General features: G+C 31.4%; 2 long non-coding RNA genes across 11 annotated transcripts; one reads left to right on the forward strand and one right to left on the reverse strand.

The window, feature by feature from the left end:
* LOC143248916 (uncharacterized) lies at positions 1-27324 on the forward strand. The gene is made up of 2 exons (XR_013027286.1): positions 1-887; positions 24959-27324. It is a non-coding gene; the product is annotated as an uncharacterized LOC143248916 (long non-coding RNA).
* On the reverse strand, positions 13629-27809 carry LOC143248914 (uncharacterized). 10 transcript variants are annotated; one of them, XR_013027285.1, is made up of 4 exons: positions 27552-27736; positions 23028-23159; positions 21762-22015; positions 15769-17700 (listed from the first exon to the last, which is right to left on the reverse strand). It is a non-coding gene; the product is annotated as an uncharacterized LOC143248914 (long non-coding RNA). The 10 variants fall into 10 exon arrangements; XR_013027278.1 differs by lacking the exons at positions 21762-22015; positions 23028-23159 and adding an exon at positions 13629-14677 and having other exon boundaries at positions 15898-16893; positions 27552-27733; XR_013027277.1 differs by lacking the exons at positions 21762-22015; positions 23028-23159; positions 27552-27736 and adding exons at positions 13629-14343; positions 14609-14677 and having other exon boundaries at positions 15898-21755.
* Between the last annotated feature and the right edge of the window lie 169 nt (positions 27810-27978).

A 27978-nucleotide genomic window follows, 5' to 3' on the forward strand; every position in this document is an offset into this window, starting at 1 on the left:
GTTTATGGGAAAAAATTGCTGAAAACAGCTGAAAATCGGAAATTTTTAATGAACAGCAGGGGATTTTGAGAGAAGTGCCTGGTAACCTTAATTGTAAAGTACGAATCTAAAAGTCAGTACAGGCTTAAGTTTGCAATAGCTGTGATCATATGAGGTACAACCTGTATTGTGTAAATAATAAATGCTGGGTGGCAGTTAACTACCCTAGCAAAATGAAGATAACGATTGGAAAGGGTGGTGGAACCCTTGATCAAGAAAGTGCTATTAGACAGCGGATGAACACAATCGCTCTGTTTTTTTTTTTTTTTTAATGACACTTGCATGTAATTCCATCCTCACTTCCCAACTCAAGCTATCTGTAGCAGATTAAGTGATTAAGTAGCTATGCTGTCTAGACAATGAAGGCACTGTAGTAAGTCTTGTGAAATAACTATGTTATCAGTGAGGCTGCACTTAGGTACTGGAGGCCAGTCTATCACTGCTAAGTTACGGATAGTTAACTCAGCTAGCCCTCGTGCAGTTTTACGCGAACTTCAAACTAAATCATTCATTGTATCCTTTATTTTCAGACGTCTATACTTTATCTTGCCACCTGAGTCAAGATTGAGTAAGATAAAAGAGTTAAGCAGGCTCTACACAACGCTCTCTCACTTAAACAAATGTACAAACAGGTGCTATTACATCTCAGTAATCACCATCAAAAGGTCTGTGTTGATAGGCGAGAAATAGAGCAGCACGCGTGGATACACCACAAGCTGCAAGTTTGCAGACCTGCACATTGGCAGCTCAGGATATATGGTCAGAGCCCTCACTGAAAAGGAGAGGCAGTAGCAATGAATAGTATCTCGAGTGACAATTAATCTAAGGACTACTGTTGCAGTATATGGGTAAGCCTATAGGACACATAGTTCTAGTTTATGGTTTCAAGATATTTAACAACCGCTCTTCACTTCAATGTAAGTAAAGATGGAGATATGACACGCCCAAAAAGGAAGGTAATTTTACTGAAATGCATTGGTAGCTTGGGGTTGATAGCTACTCTATGATAAGTTCCAGACAGATACAAAATTGTGGAGCACATAAAATAATAATTGACATAGGATGACTTTTGCGTCGTATTATAAGAACTATATTCTTCGTGCTAACAGTGCAATAACCAAACCCACTTTTTTAACTGAACCTGGACTTTGTCTTTATACAAAGTTTTTATGGTTTTAGAGTAATACATGAATGCTGACAATGAATCTGGTAAATGCAATTTAATAGGACTTGAGTATTTTGAGATATTCTAGATGGCAGCAAAATAAAAAAGGAGCGTATATCTCAGTTTGTAATTAACCTAAAGCCAAGCATTTGGTGTCTGTATCTAGGTTTTAACATTAAAGAATTCAAATATGAAACTAAGAAATTAGTTCTTGTAAAAGGCTTTGAGAAAATCAAGAAGACGGATAATATGACTTCCGAAAGCAATAGTACTATATATTTCTTCTAGTACATACGATGAAGCTATATTTATAATGGTCTCATGGTATAAAAAGTATTTATAATACAGTAGCAAATTCTAACTTTGTTGAATGTAGGATATTCAAGATAATGTCTATAATGGTTATTTAAGCAGATTGAATATAGTAGAATTATAAGTCTCTGTGGACCTAGGTTAATATAATCCAGGATTTTCGAGCATAAACAGTAAGAAAAACAACTATTTCACAATTAACAATTAAAAACAAACGTGTTTCTTCTTTATATGATCAAATGAGTCAAAGTAACTTGCTACCAAAGTTACCATGGCTAATCATAATAACATATATCATCTAGGATAAAGATCATCTAATAAGGTTATTTTGCTGGGTAACCCCATGCTATCCAAAATAGCACTTGTTTACCAGCATCATTAAACCTCACATAAGTATAATCACACTACAGTCTGAAGATTATTATATGTACATGGCATTACAATAATTATTATGCCAGATAAATGGTATTACTGCTATGTATGCATGTAATGTTTTACATAATGTCTGATAATGCTGGAACATACTGATACGTTTTTAGTCAAAGACCAGTCACAACCAGTGATTGGGAGGATTAAGGTTGTTAGAGAATACATTAGGGTTATTTTTAAACCCTTAAATGGGACTCATTATTTTATACAAAATACAAAACAAGTAGATTGTATGGGTAAATAATCTTGCAAATGAGCCTGTCGTATTTAATACGTAATTCCAATAACTACACAATTATTAATAAACCATGTGTAGGTAATAGATCATTGGTATTATTGCATATTTTTCTATATACCTTGGAGCCAAAATAACCTGAAGAGTGTTTTTTTCACTCGAGTTTAAATGTTCACAAGTTTAATGTACTCTGTAAGATGTAGGACTAATTTTAATCCAAAATATCATAAATTATAGTAAAAATTATGAAGACATTGTGTATGTGGAAGGAATAGTCTGTGAAAGCAGATTATCAAGGCTCTGGATAGATTGACCCATCAAATCAAGGTTTGTCATCATGATGTATATCAGGACAGAAAGGGGGAGTGACTGGCCATCACATTTTTCTGCATTGAAAAAAAATGGTTCCTCACATTTTTATGCAGCACACAAATAATGCACGTTATGGTATCTTCATGCACCATACCTCAGGTGTCTGGAATGGGAGTTAGAGTGATATCTGTATTGAAACCTCCATTATTAGATGATAGGGCCACGAGAATGGTGGAATCATTGGCATCTGATTGAAGCTTGAGACTCTAAAGACTTGAGCCTTGAGTCTACACACCAGCAACAAAGTGGTTTAATGTGTGAGAAGTATAGCAAGCAGAGGGAATAAATCTACATTAAAGCAGTACAAAGAAGAAAAAATGCACAAATTCTGGCATATAAGAAGAACAGAGAAGTGATTACAAAAAACACGAGGTCTGAACAAATCCATTGGATTTTTATAGTAATCCATCCAATCCCATTAACGCTGCATATTATAGAGTGGAATAACAATTAGAATGACGAAACAATATGTTAAGGTTGTATTATTCAAATCTGGTATATTATAGAGTAGTGGGACTACAAGTGGAAGTGAAGTTGAGATAAGGTCAGTTTATTCTCATGAATTAGTACATTTTTCAACTTTTATGTTATTGAAGAGGATTTTATAAGAGAAAATATCAAAAAGGCACAAATCATCAGGCGTCATTACATTAACATAAATAGACGTGCCCTTATTTGGACAATTGATGTGTCTGCAAATTGATGGCATAGTACTAGATTACGTTAAGAATTTCAAGGCTCTAATTGTAGAGAAGTTGATCATAGACAATGTCTATCTTTTATTTGGAAAGTACAGGAATTTCAGCATAAAGAGCCCCCCGCTAGTACAGCAGTAAGTATATGGATTTACAATGCTAAAATTAGGGGTTCAATACTCCTTGGTGGGCTCAGCAGATAGCTTGATGTGGCTTTGCTATAAGAAAACACACACACACATAGCATAAAGAGTGGAACCAGATAAAGTAGACAGACAAAAGCAAGACAAACTTATAAGATGCATCTAAACATATGACTTCTTGCCTAGAAGGTTATTTCAGTTTCACTGAAAGTAAAAAGCAACTAAGTGGTATCATTTGTCATCACTTGATCAACAATGTAAATCTACAAACACTAATAGAAACCAACATACTTGGTCATGTGCAGCAACAAAATTTTAAACATGAAAAAAAGTATAGTAATTCAGGGAAGTGACATAGTCGCCTTTCATGAAGAAGAAGATATAATTATTGTGCATCAGTTTATTATGGTAGCAAAAGAGTATTAAACTTGAATATATTTCATCTCAGATGACATGATTGTATTTGTGTTACTAATGTAACATTATATGTTACACAATATAAAATACTGGATCATCATGAAATTACCAGTATCTAACAGAACAGTTGTGAGCATAGGAACTTCATCAAGTGAATGATTAAATTTTGTATTAGATTTATTAGCAGCTCATGCTTCTTCTCAGTGCAATACAGTAGCAATCTACCTTGTTTTTAGGGAAGATACTGCTTCTGTCTCATTATGGAAAAATAAAGATGTGACAGGATGTTTGAAGTACTCCAAGCTGCCTGAGCAAAAACAGAATAGGGAAAGATGCTTCTCATCTGCAGACATGCTTATGAAAGAATATTCTTGAGCCCAATCTACCATATTTTGGCTTATAGGACTATGACAAGCAGATGCAAAAGCCTTGCTTTCCATACCATTGCCCAATCAAAATATATCTGACTTACATAATAAAATTAATTATATTAGATATGTTTGACATATGGAATGTTTTATGGAAAATGCTACGCAATATAAAACAGTTCAATCTATTTTGATGCAGAAGCCATATTAGCCTTCATCTTAAAATTCTAATTCTCCAATTCAAATACACAAAATTAAATACTGTAATCTAATTCTTTAGACCAGAGCACATAGGTATAGCTATCCAATTTTTAGGTATTATGCCATACAGTGTGTGTGTGTATGTATTATAGGACAAAACCACATTTGGTTATTTGCCATATCCACTGCGAGGAATCGAACCACATATTTTCACGTTTTAAGTCCATAAACATATAGCTAACCCATAGGGGAACCTGTCACGCAGAAACTAAAACACAGGTTTAATATTTTAACAACAACAGTGGCTGACATTTTGATTTTACCTGCTTATCTTACAAAAAAATTCTTTTGACGTCATATTTGAAGTTGTCATTGAAAACCTATGTGTAGACACCACAATTGTGACTCTTTCTTATGTAGATGCTGAGATATGTGCATTTCTGATTTGGCAGCCATCTTGAATATCTTCAAACACTCAAGGATGATGAATTCATCAGAATCGCAACTAGCGTTCTTGAGTTACCCTAAAACCACAAAAACTGTATATGAATGCAAAGTCCAGGTACAAACCTTTGTTATCAGACTCTAAGCGTTAAAGACCTTCAGCATAAGTATTCTCTGTAGCTTGAAAAACTCAGTGCCCATTTGTATAAGTGCGCGTTGTGGTAATATGAGAAATCAACATCACTATCCTTGATCGTCCATATTGTTGTGCAAACTGAAATTTCCAGAAACACTATTTATGCCTATAAATTCAACAATGCAATATTATTGGTTTCTATTTTTGGTTTATTATAAACTTCGCAAGCTATGACTGTGATTAATTGTTATTAATTAGGAACTTCAGATATATGACCAAGAACGTTTATAAATTTCGAACATTACAGACCATTTAACTTCAGCGGTGAAAAACTCGATTTATGATCAGCGAAGAACAAAGAGCTAGTTCTCGTTTAATTGAATTGTAACTATATCAACTCAAGATTAATTTATGCACCATGAACTCTCGATAAGATAGCAAGGGCTCAATATTGTCTGTGAGTTTGTAAAACTCTTGTGCATAAATTATTATTTGTAATCTCTGTTACTGTAAATTGTGTTATTCTTTGTATATTAAAATATATTTGTATTAGAAAAACTGTGTATATAAATCTTGTTGGCAAATATCATAAGTAGGATACATATCAACATTTCTTTAACTTTTAAATCTAAATTACAAGTTAACTCAGTTTTATATTATTTGAAATTGTAATATGTAATAGGTGGTGCTGGCTAGCTGCTTTCTAACAGTTCAGAATTAGGGATGGCTACTGTATATAGTCCTCTCATAGGTTTGAGTGAAATTGAAAGACATACAACAAATACGTAATAGGGTGAAAAAAAGGAGAAAAAGTATATATGAACTACGTACAGTACAAATTTGTTACTTATTTGACCAATAGTGTGTATCAGTTAATTTAAAAGAACAGAATTGTTTATTTATTTTATTTGCTCCTTTAACATCTGATGTTTATTGAGCCTAAATAAAAATGTAAATTGAATCATATATATGGAAACTGTTGTACATACACATGCAATAAATCGACTAAAAGACGTAATATTTCTTTCCGTTTTACGCTCAGGTAGCACGAATTTGTTGTAATAAAATCCTAGAATGAGGCGATATCGTCACGGTGATAATCTTCATTGAATTTTCAAAGGTGTATAGTCAAATTAGAACATAGTTTGCTGCAAAAAGAATTTTATATGTACTGAGAATTAAAGTGCATTTCGCTATGATTCATGTCTCTGGCCACTGAGATTTCAGTCTTGTTATTGATTATCTTAATCAGTGTTGTCACCCTTTCAATTGTGAAATAACAAACACGAATACCGAAGCAGTCATTATCATTGATATGACATTTTTCTTCCTGGCTTTTGCCGGATGTAATGATATAAAGATAGTAGAGTAATTTCACTGTCCATTAGTCACATAAAGTTTTGAATATATTTCTTTTACCCTTGCAATCGTGGGCTACTGTAAGTGCACTCGTAAAAATTCACCATGCTGAAAAACTTTGCAGTCGTTGTTTTCCGAGCATTAATGATAAGTTTGGGTGAACGTCTGTCGGAGGAATTAAATGATATCATATTGCCCTGAATACATCTAGTCAGGGGCGTAGATCCTGGGGGGGATGGAGGGTATACATCCCCCTTCATTTTAGGTGGGGGGTATGGTACATACAATCATCTCCCCTACAATTTGGTCTGTTGAATTGTTTTATTGCATCACAGGCCTACAAATTGTGTGTTTGTTCTTGTGATTCTCGTTTTCTGTTTGTTTTGGAATTTCGCACAAAGCTACTCGAGGGCTATCTGTGCTAGCCGTCCCTAATTTTGCAGTGTAAGACTAGAGGGAAGGCAGCTAGTCATCACCACCCACCGCCAACTCTTGGGCTACTCTTTTACCAACGAATAGTGGGATTGACCGTAACATTATAACACCCCCACGGCTGGGAGGGCGAGCATGTTTGGCGCGACGCGGGCACGAACCCGCGACCCTCGGATTACGAGTCGCACGCCTTACGCGCTAGGCCATGCCAGGCCTCTCGTGTTCTTACCAATCGAATTACATAATTAGGCCTAGATTTAGGCTTTTTCAGTAGCCGAAATGTACATCTTTTATATAGGCGTGCTTCTAAGCTTTTCGATCTGAGCGATAGTTCGTAAGTATCAGTCAGTAAGCCTAAGTATACATGCAAGTACCGTGGCAACAAGATTACCCTGTGACTGCATGTTTACAGCTTTCAGGTTCACGTAATCAGAGATCACCAATTTGCAAATTGAACAGTCCACATAAGTGGTTGCAAAAATCAGCCCCACTCCCCCCCATCGCGTGTAAAAAATCTACGCCCCTGCATTTAGTGTTTTTTTTTTTTTAAAGCAATAAATGTTTGTTTTTAGAGCAATGCCACACTGGACTACATTTTTGTTTGTTATAAAGCACAAAGATACAAAAATTGTAAAAGTTTATCTAGTTAAAAACGAAATAGACCGGTAATTGGTCTTGAACCTACTAAAAAAAAGTTCTTGTGTTTATTTTTTTCCGCGGCAGGATAAGTCTTCAAATTTCAATTACTGCGGATACTGAATGAAAGGTTAGTTTACCTAAAGATGACCTGAGATGGTCAAAATGTTGTTCTGTACTTTATTTTAATTAAAGTTTTAATATCCATACCAGCCGTCTTGAGAATACATGTTTACTTCAAGTGGGTTTCGCGTCATCACGAAGTTTGCAGTTCACACCATATAATAATGTTAGGTTGTCCAGAAATAAATGTCGGAATTCTCACAATGACATTTAGAAGCTAAATATTGAGCAACGTAACGTTGGTTGATTGGTTTAATCCAACGTTTGTCACTTACAAGGCGTCTTAATTTTCTGCTGTTTCAACTCTACTCAGAGTTAGTTTTTTTTGCAACCACAAAGACAGCACAGACAAAAAAAAAAAGACTTTTGTCTGTTTTTCTTCTGACTTCAAACTGGGACGTAAAACTACTGAAACTGCACAGAACATAACCAGGCATTTGCCACAGATTTGTAACTGAACTTACAGTTCAGTGTTGGCTCAAAAGGTTTCGACATGGAGCTGAAAGCCTTGAAGACTTCGAGGCCATGGAAAGGAAGCCATCCTTAGATGAAAACACATTAAGGGAAGCAGTTAAAACAGCACAAGCAAATCAAGCATTGCCAACCACCCGAGTGCAATTGGAAAGATGAAAAAGTTGGATAAGTGGCTTACACATGAGCTGACTGAAGATAAACAAAATCAGCATTATAAGACTTGTCAAGGATGATGCTCCAAAAATTGAACGAATTGGGAATTAAGATTCTGCCTCATCCACCTTATTCTCTAGACTTTTCCCATATAGATTTTCATTTTTTCAAGCACATTGACAACTTTTAGAAAAATAAATGATTTTCAAAACCAAGCAGCTGCAGAAGTAGTTTTCAGGGATCTCATTGACCATAGAAATTCTTATTCAGCAGGGGCATAAACAGTATCGTTACACATTGGCAAAAGTATGTTGAAGCAAATGGCGCTTACTTTGATTAAAGCATGGTTACAACACTGGTTTATACTTTTCCAAACTTCGCAGTTCAAAAACATTTATTTCTGGACAACCTAATAAAAAGAGAGAATCTGTCAGTCCTCTTTTGTTAATGAAGGAACATTTTGCAGTTTAGAAAACAGATATTCTAAGATAATGTGTCTCAATTTCTAAGATGTAAAATAAAGATGACTAGCTCGTTTGAGACTATTTGTAAATGTACTAAAGCTTGTAAGATAAAAACTTATTTAAAAGAAATATGTTATCTTTTATCATGGTTTGCTGGTGTAATTTCATGTAATGATTTCTTGATTGACCATATGCCAAAATGACCAGATAAATTCTGGAACTTAATTTAATGGTGTCATAGTTTAGGTAGCTTAGAAAGATACTTCAGTAACGGTATTAAATGGTATTTGTAGTTGGAACTCTTATACAGTTTGTCATTACAACATTTCTTTACTTCGTTGTATTTTTTCACTTTCTTCGAACTTGTAATCCCTTCGTTTGTCTTCTATAGCTTTGTCAATCTTGTTTTTAATCAGAATTTTTTTTATTTAGATTATTCTTTAAATAGTAGTTCCTTTTCTTTTAGTGCTCTTCTAAATTTCTCTTGGTTATTTTTAATTTTCTGTCTCTTTCTTTGTGGTTTTACTTTAAGAATTTCATCTCCAATAATTCTTTGCTCTCTCTCTTTTTGATTTCATGGTTATGTTCAACAACTGAAGTTCAAGTTAAAATATATTTAAAGTTTGTTTTTTTAATTTCACCAAAATAATCCTACTTGTGCACCAGTTATTGTAATACTGTTCTTTTATTGGGTGCTTTCTTTTAAATTACTTGTCGAATATAGACTGAAGGACAGTCTACGTAATAGTAACAAATTAGTTTGTTTCTTCTTTAACATTCCCACTTGCTTTTATGCTATTGTGGTTTATATATTTCAACCAAAGTTAATAACTGTTTGAATAACAATATACATGTATATAATTAACACTGAAACGAATACTTTACTGTTAACATAGCTAGTTTACTGGTTCACTTGTTATTACGTTTTATGTTTCACCTCTAGTTATTTCTCGAAGTTACTTTATTTTCACAATGTTAATTTTAGAAAAAACTTTCCGGATATTTTAAGCCTACTTTTACAAATTCTTTGATTTTTAAGTCACGAGTTTCTAACTAACGTTTAATTTAAAACATTCAACACATAGCTTACAACAAATGCAATGTTAAGGTTTTTTATTATTGAATAATAATAGTCTTACTTCCGGTAAAAGACATTCCATACCATTCAGTAAAGCCTAAACTTATTTTTGGTGTATTTTTGAAGAAACTGAAGCCTCAAATTTTACCCAATTACTTTTTTTTTTTATGGTGACAGAATTTTAAATTATGATGAATTTAGTTAGAAAGAGGTGGTGGCTTCACCCCAATACTGCAATACTAGAGGGAGGTGATCACTACACCTTAACCTTTGTTTCATGTTTTGATTTGAACATTAAAATTTAGTGTACAGGTCTGGAGGAAAAGAAAGAAAGTTTACAACAATTAAAATAACTAATTTTAGTTTTATAAATAGTTTAGAATATATTTGTTGTAAGATGCATTCAATTTTTCTAAATTTTCTTGCTGGTATTCTGTATGTTTTTATTACATCTTTGTAAATAATATCTCAAGAAATTAACGTGTATTAATATTTTTGCTAAAGTACAGGTTACATAAGATAATGGCTATTATATAGAAGCTTGTAGAAGTTTGGCACCATGCCCACTCTCTTCAGAAGGGCATGCTCATCTTGTGGGTGACACAGACATTTGTACAAAATGGTGTGATTAACTCTAGTAAGTTATCTGGAATAGCTACTGATGTGAATAATCTATAAATTGTAGGATACCACACTAAGTCCCTTTGTATGATTTGAAAATGTAGTATAATGTTACTTTTTCAAATTTTGCCTTGAGCACACAAGATTTGGTGTGGATTACAGGAAGTTAAATCTAGTCTCTAAATCTAATTGTTATCCACAACCTCATATACGTGATCTTTTGAATGCTTCCTCAGGGGGCAGCTTCCATCAGTCCACTAGACTTATAAAGTGGATATTAGCAATTACTTCTTTCAAGAGAGAACTGACATAATGGACTTTATCAATTTAAACTTATGGCTTTTGATCTTATAGATAAGGCTTTAGCAGGAAAACTGAACGTTCTAAGGTTTATATTGATGATATTAAAGTGTTTACATCTACATTTGACCTTGAATTACTTTACAAGTTTTACACAGCTAATCTTACTGTCAAAGTTTCTAAATTTTGGGTTTCTTTGAAGTTAAGCACAAAGCTAAACAATGGGCTATCTGTGCTCTACTCACCATGGGTATCGAAACCTGATTTCTAATATTGTAAATAAGCAAACATACTGCTGTGACATTGAGGGGTCAAAGCTTTTAAAAGTAAATTTTGCTCCAACTAGAATTATTATATTTAGGATTCCAACCTGCTTCTGGGGGAATACATACAAATTATGACAAATCAAAAGCTGTTAAAGAACTTCTAACTCAAAGGAAATGTAGAGTTAAGCACATTCTTGGGTGGGTGGGTTTGGTATCTTATGGCACAAAGAAACTGGGCTATCTGCACCAAACATCCAGTTAAAAGTAAAGTATCACATTCTTGGGTATACCTTCCTTTTACAATAAGTTTATTACAAACTTTGCTACCTTTGCCAAACATTTATATCAGTTACAAAGGAAGTATATCAGGTCTTATTTGTAGATTGGAATGTATTCTTGAGACTGTTTGCTGTGTTATTAAACAGAGGAGCTAACTTGTTGAATAAACATCTTGTTTAATCATGAGTAAAACCTATCTGCCAAATTAGATAAGAATGCTGTTGGCTAATTTTAACCATTGTTTTATATAAAACCAATCATTTCACAATCCACATCTCTTATAATAGTTATATGGTAAGGAAGTCAAATTAAGGTAACCATTCAATATTAACCTAATTAGCATTCTAAACTTACAAAAAAAATATATTCCCATTTAATGCTTACTTCAAAAAGATATTACTTTTTCAGCTACATTTTGCATGTCTATGGTAGGTCAGTGATAATGAAACATTTTGTTGAATAATAGAATGTGGTACACATGTAGGTTCAGAATACCATAAGTCTCAGTTGTAACCATGCCCACAGGATCTTCCATAGTTTAAGGAAAAGTTCACAGATCTTGTTGGCCGACATAAACAATGGTTGAATTGGAATATTCCAAATGAAAACTTGAATCTGGTTATGATAAATGTGAGAAAATGAATAAATCTAGTGATTTTTATTCCATCATCTCAGATGAAACCATGGATGTCAGTTGCAACGAGCAACTTTCTCCCTGCCTTCGTTATGTTTCAGGTGTCATTAAAGAAAAGTTTTCAGGCTTCTTCTTGGTAAAATCAACGAAAGCCCAAGCCATTTTTGAATTCATTACAGATACTTTAGTGTAACAGGGTCTTGATCTTTCTTTAATAGTTGGCCAAGGATACAATGGTGCCAGTAATATAAAAGGTGAACATGCTGGGCTTCAAAGTCTAATAAAAACTGTGGCCCCAAAATCAATTTATGTCCATTGTTTTGGTCACTTGTTTAATCTTGTTGTTCAAAACAATCCTAAAGGAAAATCAATCACTGAGAAACACTCTAGGAACAATACAATCAATTTATTCTTTTATCGAAGGAAGTTCCAAGCATAACCAAATTTTTCAGGAAATTTAAAAAAGTTGCAGAGAGAAAGTTATTGTACTTTAGTCTTAGAGTGAGACCTGCCAGGCCATAAGACATGCCACAGCAGTGACCTTGAAGAAATGCACTGAAGCTACAATTCTCGCTCTTCTTAAAATTGTTTCATATGATCATAGCACTTTGACCAAGGGTAAAGGTCTTTCAGTTTCAATGTGTGACTTATAATTCATCTTCACTCTCCTAGTCTTGGAAAAAAACTTTAAGTGAAACTTCATCTTTGTCAACTTACCTTTAATGAGAAAAATGGATGGCTTTTTGGCGAGAAATTCTGCTGATGCAACAATCAACAACTTTAAAATCACTAGATACAAACAAGTATTTTTCTAAGCTTTGGGACATAGCCACAAATTTGATGAAAGACAAAAGAATTAAGGAAGAATAATATATCAGTTTCAAAGAATTGACCATTCTTCATCCTCATCACCAAATACTGACAGAATGTGCCTTAGAAGAGGGATTAGCATCTGCTACTCCAGATTTTTATAGTACAACCTCTCATACAAGAGACACTATCTTTCCCACTGTTCAAGCGTTTAAAGAGCAAATTCAATCTCATTTCGATGAAAATAAAATATTCTGTGTGATCTTTCTTCTGTCATAATGCAACTAGAAAAAGAAGATGCTATATATGATATCTCATTACTTTGACTTTTATGGACTGAATGAGAATCAGCTATCTTCAGAAAGAAAAATTGTGGTTAATCTTCTCAAACAAGAAAAACAAAATCCCCATTTGTCTTTGGGATATAATTTGTCAAAATGGATTTATGAGAAAGGTATCTCTCAACTCCTTCCAATGTATTCTCAGTTGGTGCAAATATTCAGCGCTATTCCAGTCACATCCTGTTTTATTGAAAGATCATTCTCTGATTTATGTCAAATTAAAACTTAATTCTTCCATTGGACAAGAATGAATATTTTGAATATTGAATGGGAAATAAATTTTGTGATAGAGAACAAAACAGAAGAGATCATCAATGCTTTTGCTCATTAAAAGAATCATAAAAAATTATTGCTTATTTCAGTTTTATTTAGTCTTATGTTATATGTGTTAGAAAAGTAAAAACAATAGCTGCAATGAAAAATGTATGTTTATAGTTTTTGATTCTTAAAAGCAAATATATGTTGTTACTTTTTTAGAGCAATCAGGGTACTGAAAAATTATGCTTATTCTCTTTGATTCTTAATAACAAAGATATGATGTTACTTTGTCTGAGGGGTCAAGGGTACTAAACTCTCCCCAGTTGGGAAATCTGCCCTGTGGGCCTACTTGTAACATATAATTTGTGCGATTAATATGATGCAAGGGACTGTGGATCATACAAAAACAGAATAAGAAAACACTTATGTAGAAAAGACAAATGATTTTGTTATTTGACCATACTTTATAAGCTATCTTGAAATTCATTGTTCGTTAAAACATTACTAGCTAAATTTTCTTAAGCCATTAATATAACCTGTAATGGTTTAATTACATGTATATATTTATTAATAGAATAATAAACATTATACATAATAATAAATGTAAAGCATTTTCATCACTGTATCAGCTTAGAAAATTTAAAAAATGATTTGAAACATCAGTTTATGTATTTTTTTATAAAAGCTTTTCTATATTTCTCATCATTTGTCTCTGAAAGATCAATAAATATTGAACAAGTTTTATAGGTGATAAAACTAGCTTTACAATATGAGTAATTAACATATTTGCAAGTTCACATTCACATTAATATGGACACTTGAAAAATTGTGCTGTAAAGCCAAATGATTTAATAATAGAATTTTTCAAGTGAATAATAATAAAAAACAGCAGACAACTAATTTGTACTGTTTCTAAAAGGCAATACTGTAGGAAATTTGCACAAAATTTCATATCAGAAGTCGTTAAATTCAACTATGAACAGTGAAATGGCACAAATGACAAAAAATCAGAAGTCGTTAAATTCAACTATGAACAGTGAAATGGCACAAATGACAAAATGCACTGTCATGGAATTCACTGATTAGACATGTTAATTGTTTCAATGTCTTCTTCCAGCACACTGAAGAAACTCCCAGTACTATTTGTACATACAAGTTTCTAGAAATAAAATACAAGATTCAAATTAATATCTAAATAAGCTTAAATAATTACCAGAAATTATTTCTTAATATGTTTTTAATTATCTGATTACAATTATGGTATTAGAAAAACACAGAAATTTACTCATTAAACTAAAAATAGACATACACGTACAATTACATGCCTAACTGATCGTGTAACTGAATATACCTTATAACTTACAGATATTAAGAAACTTGTAGGTTCAAAAAGCCTTGATAGAAATGAATAAAAACTTTATAACCTGAGCACTTTCAAAAGCCAGACCTTTCTTTGGCAGGGTGAAATTGGGAATCTGATAATTCAGAAGAATCTGCAAATGAAAAAACAACTGTAATGGATGGTTTGTTGTGGTTTCAACTCTCACGTACTACAAATGACTATTTGATTTCCCAATATTTACACAATCTTGGGTTAGACTCAAGTCACCAACTCAATAAAGTTTATGTAAGGAAAAACAATTCTTTCAGAGACTGAAGTGTCATAAAAATATGTATTTATTATATATATATATATATATATATATATATACAGTCTTCTCTGTAATAATTTGAAAAAACATCTTTTAATAATGCTTCTAAGATACTCATCAAAATTTCAACCATAATTAGTAATTTGCCAACTAATTAGGTTTTAGTCAATTCTACTGACATGACAGAAATGCTATACTTCTTGCCTGTGTAGAAATGTTAATACAAATTACATAAAGCTTGGGTGGTGAATGAACATCCTCAACTAAGTGGAGTTTCTCTTTCTGGATCATCAACTATCAACTGATGAATGACAACTTCAGACCTTGGTCTTCATAGTCTGTGAACAGGATGTTGGGTATTACTCTTAAGTAGAACTAAAACCATAAATGTAGCATGTGATTCTAGTCTGGACTTAACTGTTTTGCACACATTACTATAATGTTTTGCTTGCTGTGCATTTGTTTCTAAAATCCTTGTTCTTATTACTCCTTGGAATTCAGTGTATCCTTCTTAATACAACTACACTTCATAGATGTGCCTGTATTCCAGGCTGCTCAAAGTCTGTCCTGCACATGTTCTTTTAAAAATAACCACCTGCTTCCTAAAGTCTGAATTTCCTTAAAGATTCCATTGTTTTCTTTATCTCTGGACTCTTTCTTGGATGTGGTAATATCTCACCCACTCCATAACAACTCTGTCAACTTCCTACACATGCTACCAACTTGTTGATTTAATAATGTCTGTTTTATACTGATAAAGGTTAATTCCTTCTTATTTTTACCCTCTAACATTTCAGTCCTGGAATCTCATTTCTAACTAAGCACATGTCTCTGTTGATAAGAAATTTTTTGTTACCTTATTTAGTTACCTAAGGTATATTTTCCCATTGTAATAACTATAATAATGTAAAAAAAATATCACAAATAACTTATTTCTTGAGATTGCTGTTTATTTACATAAAGGCTTACAATTAAAAAACCATTAAGTATTATTTGCTTTGTTTTTGAGCATTCTACTGTTAATATTTGTTTAAATTTAACTACAAAGTTATTGTCCATACCTATCTGCAGAGCATAAGTGTGAAGCACTTTGATGACATATTCTGTTTCAGTTGTAGTTACAACTGATAACTCCTGTCCAGTCATCATCATAGTTTTCTTCCTGTCTGGCTTGAACTTCATTTTCTGGTGCTGTTGGCATCTTGTGAGTTGCAAGATCATTGATGATCACTTTGAGATCAAGAATGGAGTCAATGATGTTCAGCTGCTGCAAGTTCTGTCGTTGATGGATGAGTGCTGTAATTATCAAAGAACAGCAACATCTTCCTCTTTTGATGTGTCAGAGAACTGAACTTTCAAATTCTGCTAGTGAAAACCACAATCATCATGCAAATCTTTTGACTGAAATCACATGTAGCTAGAAGCCTCTTTTGTTTTTCAAGAAGCAACATGGTTTCTGGAACATACTAATGATAATCAGTGGATACTTCTCTGTTCCACCTGCATTTCCCATAATGATGGGAGTAAACCTCTCCTTGCTGAGCTTACCTGTGTAGCACTTCTTATCTTTGAAATTTAACATCATCTTTTGGCAGGGCCGTGCTCCTCCATTTGTCATTTAACTTGAGACTCACAGCTGCTTCTTCTTTAACTACCTCCTTGAAGGTAATGCCTCAATGAGCTTTCCATCAGTTTATCCAAGGAAAAAAAAAAGAGGACTCTCAGCCTATAATCCCTAGAGATTGTGCAGTTTTTGAGGCCTTTTCTTGAAGAATCTGGTGATTGGAAGATCTGAGGCACAAGCTCCATGAAGCCAAACCAGGAGTGGCTTGTCCATAATATGTGCTAAAGCCCTTGAGGCTTGACAAAGCTTTATCACTGAAGAACTTGGCCCAAAATGTATCCTTATTTTTCAGGGTTGAGGAAGTAGTTCTGAAATCTGCTGCAATTTTTGTCTTATTCACTGCTGCACTTACCCTCTTGATAGCTTCCATACCTTCAGTCACTTTATTGAAGGTCAGAGTATTGTGCTTGAAAGTAAAGTCTTCCATTTAAGTCTGAAATATAATAATTTTGTAAGAAAGGTGGCAAAAAAGGTAGAAAAAGAACTTCATTACAAAAACTTTATTACAATTGACTTTTTGTAAACTTAATTGAATTTTTAGGTGACTAGTCAAATTACTTTGATATATCCAAAATTTGTTTCTCCAGCTTCAATATGTGTATAGAATATTCTGTATTTTCCTTAATATACAAGAAATTATCTTTTAAAATCCATAGAGGTTTCTGGTTATATTAAATCGATGTTATAATATATTCTCATAATATTTTAATTAACATTCATGTACATATTTATGCTTTAAAGCCAATAATATTCTTATATAAACTACACAAAACACCTTAGTCTACTATAATTATTTCATTAATGGTTAATAAAAGTATATAAAAACAGGTAGAATATGTATAAGTGCTCTTTTAAAATCCTCTCATACATAAATGGTTCATATGGGATATTTTTCAACCAACAGTGTATTCCATTTACTTTCCACATAAAGAAGTGCTGTTATGGAACACCGTGGTAGCCACATACCATTTGAGGCACTACCAACAGTCTGTAGATTAGGCATCCCCAGTCCTTCACATGTATGCATGGTCTCTCAATTAAATCCCTTGCTAACTTCACCTTCTCTCCACCATTCATATAAATTTTGGAATACACTTGGTGCAATTTCATACAAGTTTGAAAATGAGTTTCATTTAATTCTAGGTTGTGCAAAAGGGTCATCATCCATTCTGTTTGTTGCCTATATTCTATACTAAGTAGACTTTTCAGGTATGTGGGCTTAAATGCATGGGACTTCTTTCTAGACATAATATTAATACAAGTTACTTGAAAACGTATTTACTTCCACAATTACACTCTTTTTTCCATAGATACTCTGTACTTGTCACATAACACCACATCAATACCCACATAACGTTAATCAGCTAGTTCACTATACCATATTTTGTCATGCATGTGTGATTATTAATTAACATTCTTGAATGCTCTCCAGTTTGTCATTATAACTCAAAATCATTACTCCTATCTCCTATACTACTTCACTTTTACTACACTTTGTTAGTAGTGTTCCCACAATTTAGTAAAAGTTGCATACAATTAACTGCTAAATCACCAATCTATTTTTTCTTGAAGCCTTAAACTCCCACTTTTTTACTTTTCCTTCTTTAATGTCTGTCAATTAATCTATGCTTAATTAAATTTTGCCTGATAATTTTGGAACTCATACATCTACATATGATTATTTAAGCTCATTGATTAACATTTAAGAAAATTGTTATATTTCTACTCAATTTCTCTTTCTTCTAATTTAAATTATTGTTTTAAAAGATAATTTAATTTCAACTACTTCAATTGTTTCAGATTATGTAAGGTTTCTATTGTCTTTTTTGTTTTTGTTTCCTCTGAATTTGACTACATCATAAAGTTTCAATAACTTGACAGTTGCTAATTTGCCATGTGACTGATACAACAGTAAGCTTACTAATGATTACTAAGCATTGTGTTATTAGTATCATATTTATTAGTTTCTATTTATCAACATTCTTCTTTTCAGATATCTTTCTCAATTTATTCATGCCTTGGAAACTCCTTGATAGTTTGTTCTTACCTTTTAGGGGATAAGTATTGCATTTCCTGAAATATTGCTTTTAATGTTGAAATTTCTCTGTTAAATTCCAATTTCTTAATCAATCCTAACTCCTCAGTTGTCATTAATTCTTGTAAAGGTGGCATCTTTTTATTTAACTCCACCATTCTGTATCTGGTCTTGTTCTTAATACTTGAGGATAGACTTATGCCTCCTCCAGATGTGGAGCAATTTCTCATTAATTTCAAGTAACCATTAATTATTAATTTTACTGTTCTTGTCTGGTAATTGAATTGATGTACATCTGGCTTAGAACACAGTACAAAGAATTTTAGTTCATCTTTAACATTAAATAAACAGGTTAATGTTGTCCAGTTCTATAAAAATAAAAAGACCTTGAGATAATTATTTCTTTTTTCACATAGTTCTAATATCTTACATTTCCAAAAATACTGAATAGTTGCATTTACATAGAAAGTAATATGAAGTATATTTCTAAATTTGGATTATATATACTAATTGGTCCCTCTATATATTTAAGCATAGCTTCTGTCATTTCTGAATTAATATGTTGGTCGTTTGATACAGCTAAAAAATGTTCTTCACTTTCTATTGTTAGTGCAAAGGAATTTTTAAAGATAAGAGTAAAGTAACTGTTTGATAGTTTAAACAACCTATCTGCTACTTCAAACTTTCAACTGGCTGCTACTTATGTACCAGAACTAATCTCGGTGTGATTTACTTCCTAAAATAAAAGCTAATTGCTATAACTTATTTTTGCTTTAAAAATTAACATTTTAGCTCCCACTCTGAGTCTTGGTCTGTTCTACTCCAGCATGTATTAATTCATTAGTAATATTTATTAGTACATTTTCCACTCATTTATTTCCTATTGATGAATATTTTATGGCCCAAGTTAATTAATTCATTACAGTAACTTATTCATTCATAATTTCCTTTAATATTTGTCTCTGGTGATCTACTTGTGTTAGTTCTCATAAATCATCCATTGCTACAGTTTTGAACAATAATTTTAGCATACTTCTAACCTGCATTATTTGTGTTTTTGTTTATTTTGATCCAAAATCTAATAAATCACCTATTTCATCATTATAATTTCTGGTAAAGGTTCTGTAATTTTTATTTTTAGTTCTCTCTTCTGTGTTATTCTTAACTTCCTCATTGCTATTCAGTGATAATGAATGTAATTATTTCAACATTCTATTTAAGTTTAAAATTCAAGCTAGATTTTAGATTAAGATTTTTCTCAAACACTTAATTCTTCATACAGTCTGGTTAACAACTGAATGCACTGCAGAGAGTAGTACATTTTTAACAATTATCCATTCATTTCCTAATAAAATAAAGTTTCCTTCTTCAACAAATGCTATGTTATTTTTACTAGAACTATACTTATGCTTTGTCCTGTTACTTGTAATCAGTGCCAAAATGATTCTATGTTTTACATATAGTATACACCTGTGTATATCATTAAAAATCTATGTTGTATGTTTAGTGTATATATAAATTCTTTGTTGTATGTAATGTTATACATTATATTTATCCTTAAAACTTCTTGTGTCAATATTTAAGCTAAAGAGAAAGTCAAGTACATAACTAGATATACAGAGACAGAACTATTTAAAAATGTTTTCATTAACCAAAAACTCTAAAACAAAACATTTACTTAATATTCAAATGGACTATCATTAAATTTATACTGATAAAAAATAAATATTAAACTGTGACCCAATAAAAATTAGGTTCCTTGACATCTCATTTCTAACTGTTTTCACAACACATGCACAGTTGTCTGTTTGAGAATCATCGCAAGCACCAAATATTCTTGCTATATGATGCTCCTCAGTTCCTCATTTTTTCTGTAACCTGTCTTTCTATATAAAGATTTAAGTATTCTTAAACTCAAACCTTTAGTCTTAATGTGACAGGTCATAGACACTGAAATATTAAGAACTTTTACCTTATAAGAAACAAATTTCATGTAAGCCATAAACAATCTATATCACTATAAAACATTTATGGTTTAAATACATCTGATTACCAAGATATTTTAAATATATAATAAAACAACAACAGCAACACCAGTTTTGATACTTCATTACTTTATAGCTTACCCCTTTATAGCTTGAATAATCTGTGATAAAATTTAAACCTGGAAGGTTTACATATATTTATTGTGGTGGTTATAATTATGCATGAATATATAGTGAAACTGTTAACACAGTGAAAAGTTAAACATACCAAAGCTGATGTTCATTTCTCAGAATTTCCTACCAAACTAGATATCCATTATTTTCATACATTATGATATGCATATCACATACACGCACTTTGTAATAATGTGTTTGTTACACCTGAAACATGCCTGGTTTGACCCTCAACCTAGCCAACTAGACTAGAGTATGGTATGTACAGTACCTGTACTACACGTTTAGTGCTGTGTTGGTTACAAAATACGCAAGGTCCCAAGAACCAACAACATTAGCATTTTTACTTGTACATAGTTTCATTATTATAATTTTTAATACAATGTGTATCTTCACAAAATTTGGCATGCTTTCAGTAAACATTACAAGTCATTTATACAAAAATCAGCTTTTTAATGAAGTACTTTCAATTAAGATTTGTCCATAAATATAAAGACTATTTTGACCAGTCTGAATGAAAGATGATTTTCACTTTAGAATTAACAGTGCTTTCTTCATCTTAAAAATCTCAAATGTCATTTGCATAATCCCTAAGACCTTAAATATATTTCAGATGTTTTTCATTAAATTTTATTATTACTTTATGCTAATTCTGTAAAACTTTGGTCTATTAGACTGACCTCATAACAACTCCCTTCACCCATACACCCAAAAAGAACAAGAAAAAAACTTAAATATCCTTTTTTTCTTTTTAGAAATGACTTCATATTGTAACATGAAACTACATTTTGTTATCCAACACAGCTATAGACTCATAATGATAGACATCTATTTCCACCTAAAATTTATTAGTTTACCTTTGAACTGTGTTTAACTAGTACTGTTTGCACCATTATAAGTTTTAAATCAGTTGAGAAATATACAGCTAATGTCATGTTGTAGAATTACATTACCCCTAAACTACTCCAAGCTATTCTTGTATGTGCCCTGTAAAAATTATCATTACTTATTTTATCTAATCTAACTTTAATTAACCTAGTATTCTATTTTTATATTTTACTTAGTTTTTATGATAAAGAATATGCATGAAAAAAAACACACACTTACCTGAGTCATCTTTCTATTTCCTATTGACTGTCAATGACATGTAACCCTTTTTTTTTACTCTAATTGTAGTAGTGCATAAAATTTTTATTTATGAAATAATACTTCAAAGAAAGCAGAATAATAACATGCAAAAAGCAAACCAAGTCTCTTAATTATCATAATTTTTGGCTTTCTAAGTGTGTGACAAATTCATCCTAGCTGGTCGATGAGTTTCCCAATGAGAAGAAGCTTGTATTGATGACTTTAGCATTTTTCTGTAGAGTAAGCAATGCATTATATCATTTATTAGATTATAACCTTGACTTTCTATTGGTTAAAAATAATATAGTAAATATAGTTAATAAATAATATAGTAATATAGTTAAAAATAAGGGAAGTACTATTGATAAATCCTGAAAGAGAATGTGACAGGTGGGTATGGCAAGAGGGGTCTGATTTTATATTTGATGGCTCTGCAACCAAACAAAACTGAAAGCTATGAAAATCATGATTTATCTGAACAATGACAGTATTATAATAAATAGCATTAAATTGAAGGGGTGATAAATAAATGAGAGAAGAAGAGAGAATGCCTAGAGAAAAAATTGTTGCATTTCTCACACTAGGGGAGATTTTAGGTTTTTAAAAATATTTCTTTACAAAATTATGAACTTAAAACTTGTACACTATTAAAAAAATGGATTATTAGTTATGACTGGTAAAACATAAACAAACAAAAAGTGATTTAATTACATTTTGAATGTAATTCACTAAAAACCTTGTGACATGCATTGTTAAGAATGCCCATGGCAGTCAGCAGATTAACAAAGATGACAAAAGCAACATCAAACAAATTTATCAATAGACGATTGCAAGTTTTACAGATTCTCACTGCCATTGTGACAAACATTAGGATTCTACATTCCACAGTTTATATAATTAATCACAAATAGTAAAGTAGCAAGCATCTAGCATTAACAAAAAAAAACAAAGTTTTAATAATATATATATCACAACTGTTATGTGAACTAGTCCAGGTCAAACAATTTATCCAAATTTATAATTATACTAGACAACAATGAAACTTTCACTGCCACTAGAAGAAATGCAACTGTTTCTGATTAATTTCACAATGCTGATTATAACTTTGTAACCACCTTCATAATTACCAAAGATAAATTATGTTTTTTTTATTCCAAAATAACTATAAGTTATAACACAAATCTGTGAATGTTTAGTCTAAATAGCTTAAATCTTAAAATATCATATATTTATTATTATACTGACCTTCAAGTCATGCCTGGCTAACATTACAGAGCTTGCATAAACGGGGCACATGTGCACTTATATTACCAAATTAGTAATATAAAACTAGCCTTTAGTCTACATAATGAACTCCCTTGGCCGTGTTTTAATAAACTAGTAATTGATAAAATACAATCACAATTCAATTAATATACGTAATATATGTATATAGTTTATTACTATTTACAAATAAATTTTTAAACTTACTTTTATTAAAATATTTAATAACAAATTAATCTGCAGAGTAAATAATTATATCTTCTAGTTACAATTACCTGTCTACTCATTTTTTGATTGCCAAGTCACATTTCAATGTATAATATTATACATTTGATGCTTGTTGTAGGTTGCTTAGCCTTATAAAAGTTTGCATGATGATGATATGAAACAAAATAACCTTTTTAGCTTTTTTATATACAGGGTGGCCCACAAGTCCCTACCCATCCATATATCTTATGTATCCAGTGTATCTGTGTGCTGTCCCTCATTCTTGCTGCATAATATTATGTGATGCCATGTTCTGCGAGACATTTTCAAATGTAAATAGGCTTAAATTGGCCATATTTCTCTGACAAAAAAGAAAAAAAATTATAATACATGTGTAATTGAATATAACATGATAACATATGGATGGGTAGGGACATACGGGCACCCTGTATATCATTGACACCATCAAATTTCAGTATAATTTATCACGTAACTAAGCTGCATTTTATTTTTAAAAAAATGTGTAATTTTGAGCAGACTAAAGACCAGAGGCATAGCTAGGGTTTTCAGCACCTGGGGACAAAGTCAGTTTTCACACCCCCTCGTTACACAATTTTCCTAATTATGTAACATCAATTTGGTACCCCCAACCCCCAATGCTGCACCCGGGGACAGATGTCCCCCTTGCTTACTTAAATGTTCAATACTGATTTGATACATTCTGCACACCATTTTGCCATTATTATGATAACTCTCTTTGTGGACCTGAATATGAAGATGCATATATCATATTTATCTACTAGATAAAAGTACTTCACTTAATCAAGTTATATAAAGAAGTAGATATATAATATAACAGTATTGATATAAGAGGCCATACAAAAACATATGTAAAGAGAACCAAGAGGGCAAGTCATTCTTATTCTTACCTATTCAACAGGTAAACTAGTTTACGGTATGTAGAAGTGTTTGCACAAGTAAGCATAATTTAAGTATGTTGAGATAACTGGTAAGTTCTTAACTGCACTGTGCAATTTTAGCTAAATTAGTTAGGGTAGAGAGAAATTGTTGACTTGAGGGATAATGTCATAGATTTTAGAATACATACTGATACTAGAGACAAAATGTGTGGGAATTAAAGGCTTTAATAGCAATTAAAATATAAAATATGTTTGGTATTATTATGTCTTGTTTAACTGAGGGCTTTAGTCTATGGTGCACACTTATAAGGAAAAGGCAATGAAAATCTGTTGTTAAGAAGTTAGTTGAATGTTCAAGTTAAAAGACATTACTAATATCAGGGGAGGGCATTTTGGTTGAGTCAAAGTTCATGATGTGGAAATTCTTTTATTTTCTGATAGGCTGTGATTAAGTTGCTGATATAAATAGTAGCATGTACAGTCATATTAGTTATGCTGCCAATATTAACATGCACACTTATTATTCTCAGAGATTAAAATCTGAGTTGGGCTGTCCTTTTCTCATGACACTAAAATTTATAAAGTTTGAAGGTTTTATCACTTGTCATGTGAAAAATCCATAACAAAAAATTCTTTTTTGATCTGATTTTACATTCTTGAAATGAAATGGTCAGAAATTTATTTATACAAAAACATTTAAGGGCTAATAATTGTAAGATTAATACTTTTGACATTTTTGTTATAACCAGTTGTGCAGTTAATAAAAACTGTCTTCTTACATTTTAGGACAACAGATGTAATGGCAGATTTACAGAACTATAGGAAAGTTTGGGATTTGATTACAAAAGAAATTATGAAACCAAAAAGGGGCTTATGAGAAAACAGCTTACTGATAACATTAAAACAGCAAGATTTTTTTTTTTTTTTTTTTTAATGCTAAAGATTGGGCCCATAAAAGTTGCTGATGGTACAATTTATGTTAAAGGCTGACGTGGCTGAGACTTTTTCCTATCATTTTTCAAGATAGAAAATAAACAATATTTTTTGCTATTCTAATAGAAACAGTGAAGTTGACTATTTGTGCAGAAAGTTATACCTGTAGTAACCCTGAAGAAATTACCTTAGAAATTATAGGACATTTAGTTTTACTTTTGTAGTTGGAAAGAGTCTGATTAAATGATATTTTGCAAAATCATCTAGTGAAATGTAGTATTACACAAGAAAGCAAGAGAAATCTTGCCTTATTAATCAGTTATTCTTTTTATGAAAATGTTATTGAACATATATTGTCTGGATAATGGAGAGGGTATGGGTTTTGTGTTCTTAGATTCTTAAAAAGATTTTGCTAATGTGTTATAAAGAAGATTAAATTTAAAAATAACTCCAGTGGAGTTTCAAGAAAGACTACCTGGATTGTGCGATTGTTAAATTAGAAAAAAAAAAAAAATTACTAAGTAAATTTAAATTAGTCCCTTGTTACTTGTAGTGTGCCTCAGATTTCAGTTCTTAAAAAAATTCTTTTTCCTTTCTTAAATTGATGACGTTAATAGGGACATAAATTGTAAGTTATTTCTAGCCATATTTAATGTTTAAATACTACAGGTACATTAATAAAACATTTAACTATAGCAAGTTCAAGATCATAAATTAGGGTTCTAACTTAAATAAACTTTTCATATAGATAGGAGCAAAGTTACTAAATTGAATGAAAAAAAAACCTTTTGTCATAGTGACAACCAAGTACTCCAGCCTTATAAGACTCACATAGTATCCATTCTTAGAAACATTGATTACAAGTCAAAAGAGGCTTGATCTTTTTCTAAATGTTCTAACAGAGAGATAAAATTTTAATTCCTAACTTTCATGAAACTAATTTTGAAGCAATGAAACAAAATTCTTTACTAGTGAACTTAGACAATAGGTTAAAAGGTGATATGAGGCAGATATAGGAAATTACAAAAATAGATCACTTAAATGAAGATAAGCATGTTCTCAAAGGAAAGAACAATAAAAGGAAGGATGAAACCAAACTGTTTCATCATAGAGAATGGAGAAAAAAGTATAACAACCACTTAAATTGACAGCTTAGATGAAAAAATTAATAAAACTGAATAAAAATTAGTAATCTGGTCAATAAAGGAAGTTCTAGAGCACCTCATTAAGACAAGGGCATGTATTTTTGTGTTAAAAGTAAGCAAAATAGAATACTGTGTGCAGATTTGGTCTCCTTGCAAGGAAAGCCAAAATTATTGGAAAGGATACAGAGGATTACTTGAATTATTATAGAGATAGAATAATCTTAACTTCTTTGCTCCAGAGAAGAAAAGTAAGAGGTGATCTTGTTCAAGTTAAAAACAATTATAATAATTTATGAATACACATGTGAAATACAGTAGGATTTTTTTGTGGTATATTGTGAAGATAACTAGGATGAGAGAACTTGAGTTTAATATTTAGTAGAAAGGCTGTCATTTTATAATTATTTAAAAGGGAAAATTGATTATTTCCTGAAAAAGAAAGGGTGGGTAGGTTTAAATTTATTTTTTCTCATGGGTAGGTGTCAAGAATAACCTTATGAGGTGATATTCCTTAATTACTATATTACAATTTATGTTTCTTTATCGTTGAGTTTTCTCTTGAGTCTATGAGCATTAATGTAGGATTGATATTATTTTAAAAAAGAAAATGACAAATAAGAATTCCAGTTTTTGTTGCAAAGCTATAATACATAGTCATTATGCAAATTAGGTGAGCATCTGTAATAATATGTTCCACATTATAAATGAGTAAGATTGGTTGAACTGTAATCTCGTGTTGCAATGTCACTGCAAAATAAGTCTTAAAAATAAATAAGAAAATTAAAGAATGATATGCCAAACACCCAAGAATATAGAAAAGATAAGAAATCTTTGAAAGAAGGTCAGAAGTGCTACATTATTAAGCACATTATTATTATTAACTTTTAGAATTAGATTTTTCTTAGTTATATTCTTTAAATTCTTGTCAAGGTCGCATTGTGGAATTGAAGTTTTCTTAAAACTGTACCTGTTCAAATATTCTACGAGTACGAATATTAGATGAAATATTTGTAAAATTTATATACTTTGCTCTAAACATGAAAATTTAAATAAATACAGTTTTATTTCTACCAATTCTGGTATTATTGTTTTCATTTCAGATTTATTCTTAACTGTTAATGCAAACTAATTCCTACAACCCATAAAAATTTAGACTATACTAGGTTGACGCGACCCATAAACAATTAAAGTTTAACCTAAACATCAAAATTTGTAACTGAAGGTGAAACGTTAGTGTATATTTACACTAACAGAAAATTATACATTTACACTTGTTTTTACTGTTTAATTTAAGTACTTACATTCTTGTACTTCAACAACTTACTCTTTCAAACACACATCTAAAGAAGGAAAATTGCTGTATTATTCAATAAAATTTCATACGAAAATTAAATAATAAACAAAACAAAGCCCACCAACTAGTACCGTGTTTCTCCGATAATAAGACCTATTCATAAAATAAGACCTTGTGTGATTTTTGGGGATAGTTTTAATATAAGCCCTACCCTTAAAATAAGCCCTAGTTAAGAGTGGCAGGAAGAGGAAAGAAATAAAAAAAAAATAATTTATTAATTAGTTTAATAGTTAGTTAATTAGTTTGTTTAAGTATTAATCAGTTAGTTTAATAGTTTAATAATAGTTTATTTTAAATGGTTAGTTTAATAGTTTTACTTTGTAACTTCATTTTTTTTAATATATCAAAATAAGACATCCCCCCGAAAATAAGCC

This window comes from Tachypleus tridentatus, chromosome 4 (genome assembly GCF_004210375.1).
Source record: "Tachypleus tridentatus isolate NWPU-2018 chromosome 4, ASM421037v1, whole genome shotgun sequence".
Lineage (NCBI taxonomy): Eukaryota > Metazoa > Arthropoda > Merostomata > Xiphosura > Limulidae > Tachypleus > Tachypleus tridentatus.